Consider the following 9,439-nt stretch of genomic DNA (forward strand, 5'->3'; position numbering starts at 1 on the left):
CACATTGACTCTGTACCGGTGCCCCCTGTATATAGTCTCCACATTGACTCTGTACCGGTACCCCCTGTATATAGTCTCCACATTGACTCTGTACCAATACCCCCTGTATATAGCCTCCACATTGACTCTGTACCGGTACCCTTGTATATAGCCTCCACATTGACTCTGTACCGGTACCCCCTGTATATAGTCTCCACATTGACTCTGTACCGGTACCCCCTGTATATAGCCTCCACATTGACTCTGTACCTGTACCCCCTGTATATAGCCTCCACATTGACTCTGTACCGGTTCCCCCTGTATATAGTCTCCACATTGACTTTGTACCGGTTCCCCCTGTATATAGCCTCCACATTGACTCTGTACTGTACCCCCTGTATATAGTCTCCACATTGACTCTGTACCGGTACCCCCTGTATATAGCCTCCACATTGACTCTGTACCGGTACCCCCTGTATATAGCCTCCACATTGACTCTGTACCGGTACCCCCTGTATATAGCCTCCACATTGACTCTGTACCGGTACCCCCTGTATATAGCCTCCACATTGACTCTGTACCGGTACCCTCTGTATATAGCCTCCACATTGACTCTGTACCGGTGCCCCCTGTATATAGTCTCCACATTGACTCTGTACCGGTACCCCCTGTATATAGCCTCCACATTGACTCTGTACCGGTACCCCCTGTATATAGCCTCCACATTGACTCTGTACCGGTACCCCCTGTATATAGCCTCCACATTGACTCTGTACCGGTACCCCCTGTATATAGCCTCCACATTGACTCTGTACCGGTACCCCCTGTATATAGCCTCCACATTGACTCTGTACCGGTACCCCCTGTATATAGCCTCCACATTGACTCTGTACCGGTGCCCCCTGTATATAGCCTCCACATTGACTCTGTACCGGTGCCCCCTGTATATAGACTCCACATTGACTCTGTACCGGTACCCCCTGTATATAGCCTCCACATTGACTCTGTACCGTAACACCCTGTATATAGCCTCCACATTGACTCTGTACCGGTACCCCGTGTATATAGCCTCCACATTGACTCTGTACCGTCACCCCCTGTATATAGCCTCCACATTGACTCTGTACCGTAACACCCTGTATATAGCCTCCACATTGACTCTGTACCGTAACACCCTGTATATAACCTCCACATTGACTCTGTACCGTAACACCCTGTATATAGCCTCCACATTGACTCTATACCGGTACCCCCTGTATATAGCCTCCACATTGACTCTGTACCGTAACACCCTGTATATAGCCTCCACATTGACTCTGTACCGTAACACCCTGTATATAGCCTCCACATTGACTCTGTACCGTAACACCCTGTATATAACCTCACTTGTTACTTTTATTTTATTTTTCTACTTTTTAGTTAACACTTTTTCTTAACTTCTTAAAGCATTGTTAAGGGTTTGTAAGTAAGCAAATCACTGTAAGGTCTATCTATACCTGTTGTATTTGGCGCATGTGACAAATAACATTTGATTTGATTTGACTATTTAGTCATTTTTGACTTTGTGTCTGTGGTAACTAGCGACAACCCCTCGTGCCCCTCGTTACCTCAAACAACTTTCGCCTACTTACCACAGACGAAGCGAACGGGCAGAGCAGCGGAAGAACTTAGTGAGTTATCAGGGTACAATAGATAGGCATAGTCAATTGTAAATAAGAATTTGTTCTTAACTGACTTGAATAAAGGTACAAATAATTAGTCCTTTCCTTTCATAAGAAAATAAATGAACAGAAAGTACTTCTTTTTTTTTTCCATCAACACTTTAGCTAATTAAATTTTTACAGCCGGTCAGACATCGATTTGATTGAAAGGTAAAAAAATATATAATAATAAGTTGTCTTTCTTTGTTCTGTGTTTTATTTTATTTATTTTTATTTCACCTTTATTATAACCAGGTAGGCTAGTTGAGAACAAGTCCTTTATTTAACCAGGTAGGCTAGTTGAGAACAAGTCCTTTATTTAACCAGGTAGGCCAGTTGAGAACAAGTCCTTTATTTAACCAGGTAGGCTAGTTGAGAACAAGTCCTTTATTTAACCAGGTAGGCTAGTAGAGAACAAGTCCTTTATTATAACCAGGTAGGCTAGTTGAGAACAAGTCCTTTATTTAACCAGGTAGGCCAGTAGAGAACAAGTCCTTTATTATAACCAGGTAGGCCAGTAGAGAACAAGTCCTTTATTTAACCAGGTAGGCTAGTAGAGAACAAGTCCTTTATTATAACCAGGTAGGCTAGTTGAGAACAAGTCCTTTATTATAACCAGGTAGGCTAGTAGAGAACAAGTCCTTTATTATAACCAGGTAGGCTAGTAGAGAACAAGTCCTTTATTATAACCAGGTAGGCTAGTTGAGAACAAGTCCTTTATTATAACCAGGTAGGCTAGTTGAGAACAAGTCCTTTATTATAACCAGGTAGGCTAGTTGAGAACAAGTCCTTTATTATAACCAGGTAGGCTAGTTGAGAACAAGTCCTTTATTATAACCAGCTAGGCTAGTTGAGAACAAGTCCTTTATTATAACCAGGTAGGCTAGTTGAGAACAAGTCCTTTATTTAACCAGGTAGGCCAGTTGAGAACAAGTCCTTTATTATAACCAGCTAGGCTAGTTGAGAACAAGTCCTTTATTATAACCAGGTAGGCTAGTTGAGAACAAGTCCTTTATTATAACCAGGTAGGCTAGTTGAGAACAAGTCCTTTATTATAACCAGGTAGGCTAGTAGAGAACAAGTCCTTTATTATAACCAGGTAGGCCAGTAGAGAACAAGTCCTTTATTTAACCAGGTAGGCCAGTAGAGAACAAGTCCTTTATTTGACCAGGTAGGCTAGTTGAGAACAAGTTCTCATTTACAACTGCGACCTGGCCAAGATAAAGCAAAGCAGTGAGACAAAAACAACAACACAGAGTTACACATGGAATAAAACAAACATACAATCAACAATACAGTAGAAAAGTCTATATACAGCATGTGCAAATGAGGTAGGATAAGGGAGGTAAGGCAATAAATAGGCCATGGTGGCGAAGTAAATACAATATAGCAATTTATCACTGGAATGGTAGAATGTGCAGAAGATGAATGTGCAAGTAGAGATACTGGGGTGCAAAGGAGCAAGATAAATAAATAAATACAGTATGGGGATGAGGTAGGTACATAGATGGGCTGATTACAGATGGGCTATGTACAGGTGCAGTGATCTGTGAGCTGCTCTGACAGCTGGTGCTTAAAGCTAGTGAGGGAGATAAGTGTTTCCAGTTTCAGAGATTTTTGTAGTTCGTTCCAGTCATTGGCAGCAGAGAACTGGAAGGAGAGACGACCAAAGGAGGAATTGGCTTTGGGGGTAACCAGTGAGATATACCTGCTGGAGTGCGTGCTACGAGTGGGTGCTGCTATGGTGACCAGTGAGCTGAGATAAGGCGGGGCTTTACCTAGCAGAGACTTGTTGATGACCTGGAGCCAGTGGGTTTGGCGACGGATATGAAGCGAGGGCCAGCCAATGAGAGCGTACAGGTCGCAGTGGTGGGTAGTATATGGGGCTTTGGTGACAAAATGGATGGCACTGTGATAGACTGCATCCAATTTATTGAGTAGAGTATTGTAGGCTATTTTGTAAATGACATCGCCGAAGTCGAGGATCGGTAGGATGGTCAGTTTTACGAGGGTATGTTTGGCAGCATGAGTGAAGGATGCTTTGTTGCGAAATAGGAAGCCAATTCTAGATTTAACTTTGGATTGGAGATGTTTGATGTGAGTCTGGAAGGAGAGTTTACAGTCTAACCAGACACCTAGGTATTTGTAGTTGTCCACATATTCTAAGTCAGAACCGTCCAGAGTAGTGATGCTGGTCTGGCAGGAGGGTGCGGGCAGTGATCGATTGAATAGCATGCATTTAGTTTTACTAGCATTTAAGAGCAGTTGGAGGCCACGGAATGAGAGTTGTATGGCATTGAAGCTTGTCTGGAGATTAGTTAACACAGTGTCCAAAGAGGGGCCAGAAGTATACAGAATGGTGTCGTCTGCGTAGAGGTGGATCAGAGATTCACCAGCAGCAAGAGCAACATCATTGATGTATACAGTGAAGAGAGTCGGCCCGAGAATTGAACCCTGTGGCACCCCCATAGAGACTGCCAGAGGCCCGGACAACAGGCCCTCCGATAAAGCAAAGCAGTGCGACAAAAACAACAACACAGAGTTACACATGAGATAAACAAACGTACAGTCAATAACACAATATAACATTTCTATTGAGTAACCATAGAGTTTTATTGGAGGAGTGTAAACCCTAGCCTATGGACTCATAACAACATGCTGTTCAGGGTAGAGCGGGAGGAGTGTAAAGGAGTTCACTAAAACATTTGTGTTCTTACTGAAGGAGTTCGCTAAAACATTTGTTTGGGTCTGATAATGAAAGCCTCGAATGGAAGTAGTTTATCAAATATGGCGTCATGGCTAGCAGTGTGTCCTGTCTGTACCAAACCAGCTGTGTGTGTGTGTGTGTGTGTGTGTGTGTGTGTACGCACGTTTGGGTACCAAGACCTAGTTCTCTCTCTATTGTACTGTACAGTATCTGCAATGACATGATGCTGCCAGTCCGGTAAAGAGGAACAAATGGCACCCTATTCCCTATGAAGCACACTTCTTTTGACCAGGCCCATAGGCAATAGTAATGAACTATAGAGGGAATAGGCTGCCATTTAGAATGACATCAGGGTTCTAACTGTAACTCCATTGTGAAATCTCAATCATGGTATTGTTTACCGTGCCCCGTCCCTCTCCCCCTCTCCCCTGCCATCGCTCTCATTCTGTCTCTCTCTCTCTCTTCCTCTTTCTCTCTCTTCCTCTCTCTCTTTCCTCTCTCTCTCTCTCCTCTCTCCCCCTCTCTCTCTCCCTTCTCTCTCTCTCTCCCTCCCTCTCTCTCCCCCTTCTCCTCTCTCTCTCTTCCTCTTTCTCTCTCTCTTCCTCTCTCTTCCTCTCTCTCTTTCCTCTCTCTCTTTCCTCTCTCTATCTCTCTCTCCTCTCTCCCCCTCTCTCTCTCCCTTCTCTCTCTCTCTCCCTCCCTCTCTCTCCCCCTTCTCCTCTCTCTCTCTTCCTCTCTCTCTTTCCTCTCTCTCTTTCCTCTCTCTATCTCTCTCTCCTCTCTCCCCCTCTCTCTCTCCCTTCTCTCTCTCTCTCCCTCCCTCTCTCTCCCCCTTCTCCTCTCTCTCTCTCTCACTCCTCTCTCATACTGTCAGAGTGTGCTGCCTTCGCCTTGCAGTGTTCCCATCACACACACACACACACACACACACACACACACACACACACACACACACACACACACACACACACACACACACACACACACACACACACACACACACACACAAATCAATCCTAATGACCTTGGTGAGGGGAGACACAGACCACTTAGTAATGTGGGGTATTCAGTAACAGCCAGTAGTAATGTGAGGTATTCAGTAACAGTCAGTAGTAATGTGGGGTATTCAGTAACAGCCAGTAGTAATGTGAGGTACGGAACACACACACACCCGGAACTCTAACCTGCACCTTAGAGACTGCTGCCCTATGTAGATAGACATGGAATCACTGGCCACTTTAATAATGTTAATATACTGTTTTACCTACTTCATATGTATATACTGTATTCTAGTCATGGTTCATCCTATATAACTACTGCTGTCCACTTCATATGTATATACTGTATTCTAGTCATGGTTCATCCTATATAACTACTGCTGTCCACTGCATATGTACAGTTGAAGTCAGAAGTTTACATACACTTAGGTTGGAGTCATTACAATTTGTTTTTCAATCAGTCGGTTAGGACATCTACTTTGTGCATGACACAAATTGTTTACAGACAGATTATTTCACTTATAACTCACTGTATCACAATTCCAGTGGGTCAGAAGTTTACATACACTAAGTTGACTGTGCCTTTTAAACAGCTTGGAAAATTCCAGAAAATTATGTCATGGCTTTAGAAGCTTCTGATAGGCTAATTGCCATCATTTGAGTCAATTGGAGGTGTACCTGTGGATGTATTTCAAGGCCTACCTTCAAACTTAGTGCCTCTTTGCTTGACACCATGGGAAAATCAAAAAAGAAATCAGCCAAGACCTCAGAAAATAAATTGTAGACCTCCACAAGTCTGGTTCATCCTTGGGAGCAATTTCCAAACACCTGAAGGTACCACGTTCATCTTTACAAACAATAGTACGCAAGTATAAACATAAACACAGACTTCGCAGCCGTCATACCGCTCAGGAAGGAGACACGTTCTGTCTCCTAGAGATGAACGTACTTTGGTGCAAATCGATCCCAGAACAACAGCAAAGGACCTTGTGAAGATGCTGGAGGAAACAGGTACAAAAGTATCTATATCCACAGTAAAACGAGTCCTACATCGACATAACTTGAAAGGTCGCTCAGCAAGGAAGAAGCCACTGCTCCAAAACCGCCATAAAAAAGCCAGACTACAGTTTACAACTGCACATGGGGACAAAGATCGTACTTTTTGGAGAAATGTACTCTGGTCTGATGAAACAAAATTAGAACTGTTTGGCCATAATGACCATCGTTATGTTTGGAGGAAAAAGGGGGAGGCTTGCAAGTTGAAGAACACCCTCCCAACCGTGAAGCACGGGGGTGGCAGCATCATGTTGTGGGGGTGCTTTGCTGCAGGAGGGACTGGTGCACTTGGTTGCAAATGGGTCTTCCAAATGGACAATGACCCCAAGCATACTTCCAAAGTTGTGGCAAAATGGCTTAAGGACAACAAAGTCAAGGTATTGGAGTGGCCATCACAAAGCCCTGACCTCAACCCTATAGAAAATTTGTGGGCAGAACTGAAAAAGCATGTGCGAGCAAGGAGGCCTACAAACCTGACTCAGTTACACCAGCTCTGTCAGGAGGAATGGGCCAAAATTCACCCAACTTATTGTGGGAAGCTTGTGGAAGGCTACCTGAAACATTTGACCCAAGTTAAACAATTTAAAGGCAATGCTACCAAATACTAATTGAGTGTATTTAAACTTCTGACCCACTGGGAATGTGATGAAAGAAATAAAAGCTGAAATAAATCATTCTCTCTACTATTATTCTGACATTTCACATTCTTAAAATAAAGTGGTGATCCTAACTGACCTAAGACAGGGAATGTTTTACTAGGATTAAGTGCAGGAATTGTGAAAAACTGAGTTTAAATGTATTTGGCTAAGGTGTATGTAAACTACCGACTTCAACTGTATATACTGTATTCTAGTCCTGGTTCATCCTATATAACTACTGCTGTCCACTTCATATGTATATACTGTATTCTAGTCATGGTTCATCCTATATAACTACTGCTGTCCACTTCATATGTATATACTGTATTCTAGTCCTGGTTCATCCTATATAACTACTGCTGTCCACTTCATATGTATATACTGTATTCTAGTCATGGTTCATCCTATATAACTACTGCTGTCTACTTCATATGTACAGTGCCTTGCGAAAGTATTCGGCCCCCTTGAACTTTTCGACCTTTTGCCACATTTCAGGCTTCAAACATAAAGATATAAAACTGTAATTTTTTTGTGAAGAATCAACAACAAGTGGGACACAATCATGAAGTGGAACGAAATTTATTGGATATTTCAAACTTTTTTAACAAATAAAAAACTGAAAAATTGGCCGTGCAAAATTATTCAGCCCCCTTAAGTTAATACTTTGTAGCGCCACCTTTTGCTGCGATTACAGCTGTAAGTCGCTTGGGGTATGTCTCTATCAGTTTTGCATATCGAGCGACTGAAATTTTTGCCCATTCCTCCTTGCAAAACAGCTCGAGCTCAGTGAGGTTGGATGGAGAACGTTTGTGAACAGCAGTTTTCAGTTCTTTCCACAGATTCTCGATTGGATTCAGGTCTGGACTTTGACTTGGCCATTCTAACACCTGGATATGTTTATTTGTGAACCATTCCATTGTAGATTTTGCTTTATGTTTTGGATCATTGTCTTGTTGGAAGACAAATCTCCGTCCCAGTCTCAGGTCTTTTGCAGACTCCATCAGGTTTTCTTCCAGAATGGTCCTGTATTTGGCTCCATCCATCTTCCCATCAATTTTAACCATCTTCCCTGCCCCTGCTGAAGAAAAGCAGGCCCAAACCATGATGCTGCCACCACCATGTTTGACAGTGGGGATGATGTGTTCAGGGTGATGAGCTGTGTTGCTTTTACGCCAAACATAACGTTTTGCATTGTTGCCAAAAAGTTTGATTTTGGTTTCATCTGACCAGAGCACCTTCTTCCACATGTTTGGTGTGTCTCCCAGGTGGCTAGTGGCAAACTTTAAACAACACTTTTTATGGATATCTTTAAGAAATGGCTTTCTTCTTGCCACTCTTCCATAAAGGCCAGATTTGTGCAGTATACGACTGATTGTTGTCCAATGGACAGAGTCTCCCACCTCAGCTGTAGATCTCTGCAGTTCATCCAGAGTGATCATTGGCCTCTTGGCTGCATCTCTGATCAGTCTTCTCCTTGTATGAGCTGAAAGTTTAGAGGGACGGCCGGGTCTTCGTAGATTTGCAGTGGTCTGATACTCCTTCCATTTCAATATTATCGCTTGCACAGTGCTCCTTGGGATGTTTAAAGCTTGGGAAATCTTTTTGTATCCAAATCCGGCTTTAAACTTCTCCACAACAGCATCCCGGACCTGCCTGGTGTGTTCCTTGTTCTTCATGATGCTCTCTGCGCTTTAAACGGACCTCTGAGACTATCACAGAGCAGGTGCATTTATACGGAGACTTGATTACACACAGGTGGATTCTATTTATCATCATTAGTCATTTAGGTCAACATTGGATCATTCAGAGATCCTCACTGAACTTCTGGAGAGAGTTTGCTGCACTGAAAGTAAAGGGGCTGAATAATTTTGCACGGCCAATTTTTCAGTTTTTTATTTGTTAAAAAAGTTTGAAATATCCAATAAATTTCGTTCCACTTCATAATTGTGTCCCACTTGTTGTTGATTCTTCACAAAAAATTACAGTTTTATATCTTTATGTTTGAAGCCTGAAATGTGGCAAAAGGTCGAAAAGTTCAAGGGGGCCGAATACTTTCGCAAGGCACTGTATATACTGTATTCTAGTCATGGTTCATCCTATATAACTACTGCTGTCCACTTCATATGTATATACTGTATTCTAGTCATGGTTCATCCTATATAACTACTGCTGTCCACTTCATATGTATATACTGTATTCTAGTCATGGTTCATCCTATATAACTACTGCTGTCCACTTCATATGTATATACTGTATTCTAGTCATGGTTCATCCTATGTAACTACTGCTGTACACACCTTTTCTATTCATATACTGTCCATACTGTCTATACACACACCATGACATATAAATATAAGCATT

The sequence above is a fragment of the Salmo trutta genome, chromosome 10, assembly GCF_901001165.1.
Source record: "Salmo trutta chromosome 10, fSalTru1.1, whole genome shotgun sequence".
Classification (NCBI taxonomy): domain Eukaryota; kingdom Metazoa; phylum Chordata; class Actinopteri; order Salmoniformes; family Salmonidae; genus Salmo; species Salmo trutta.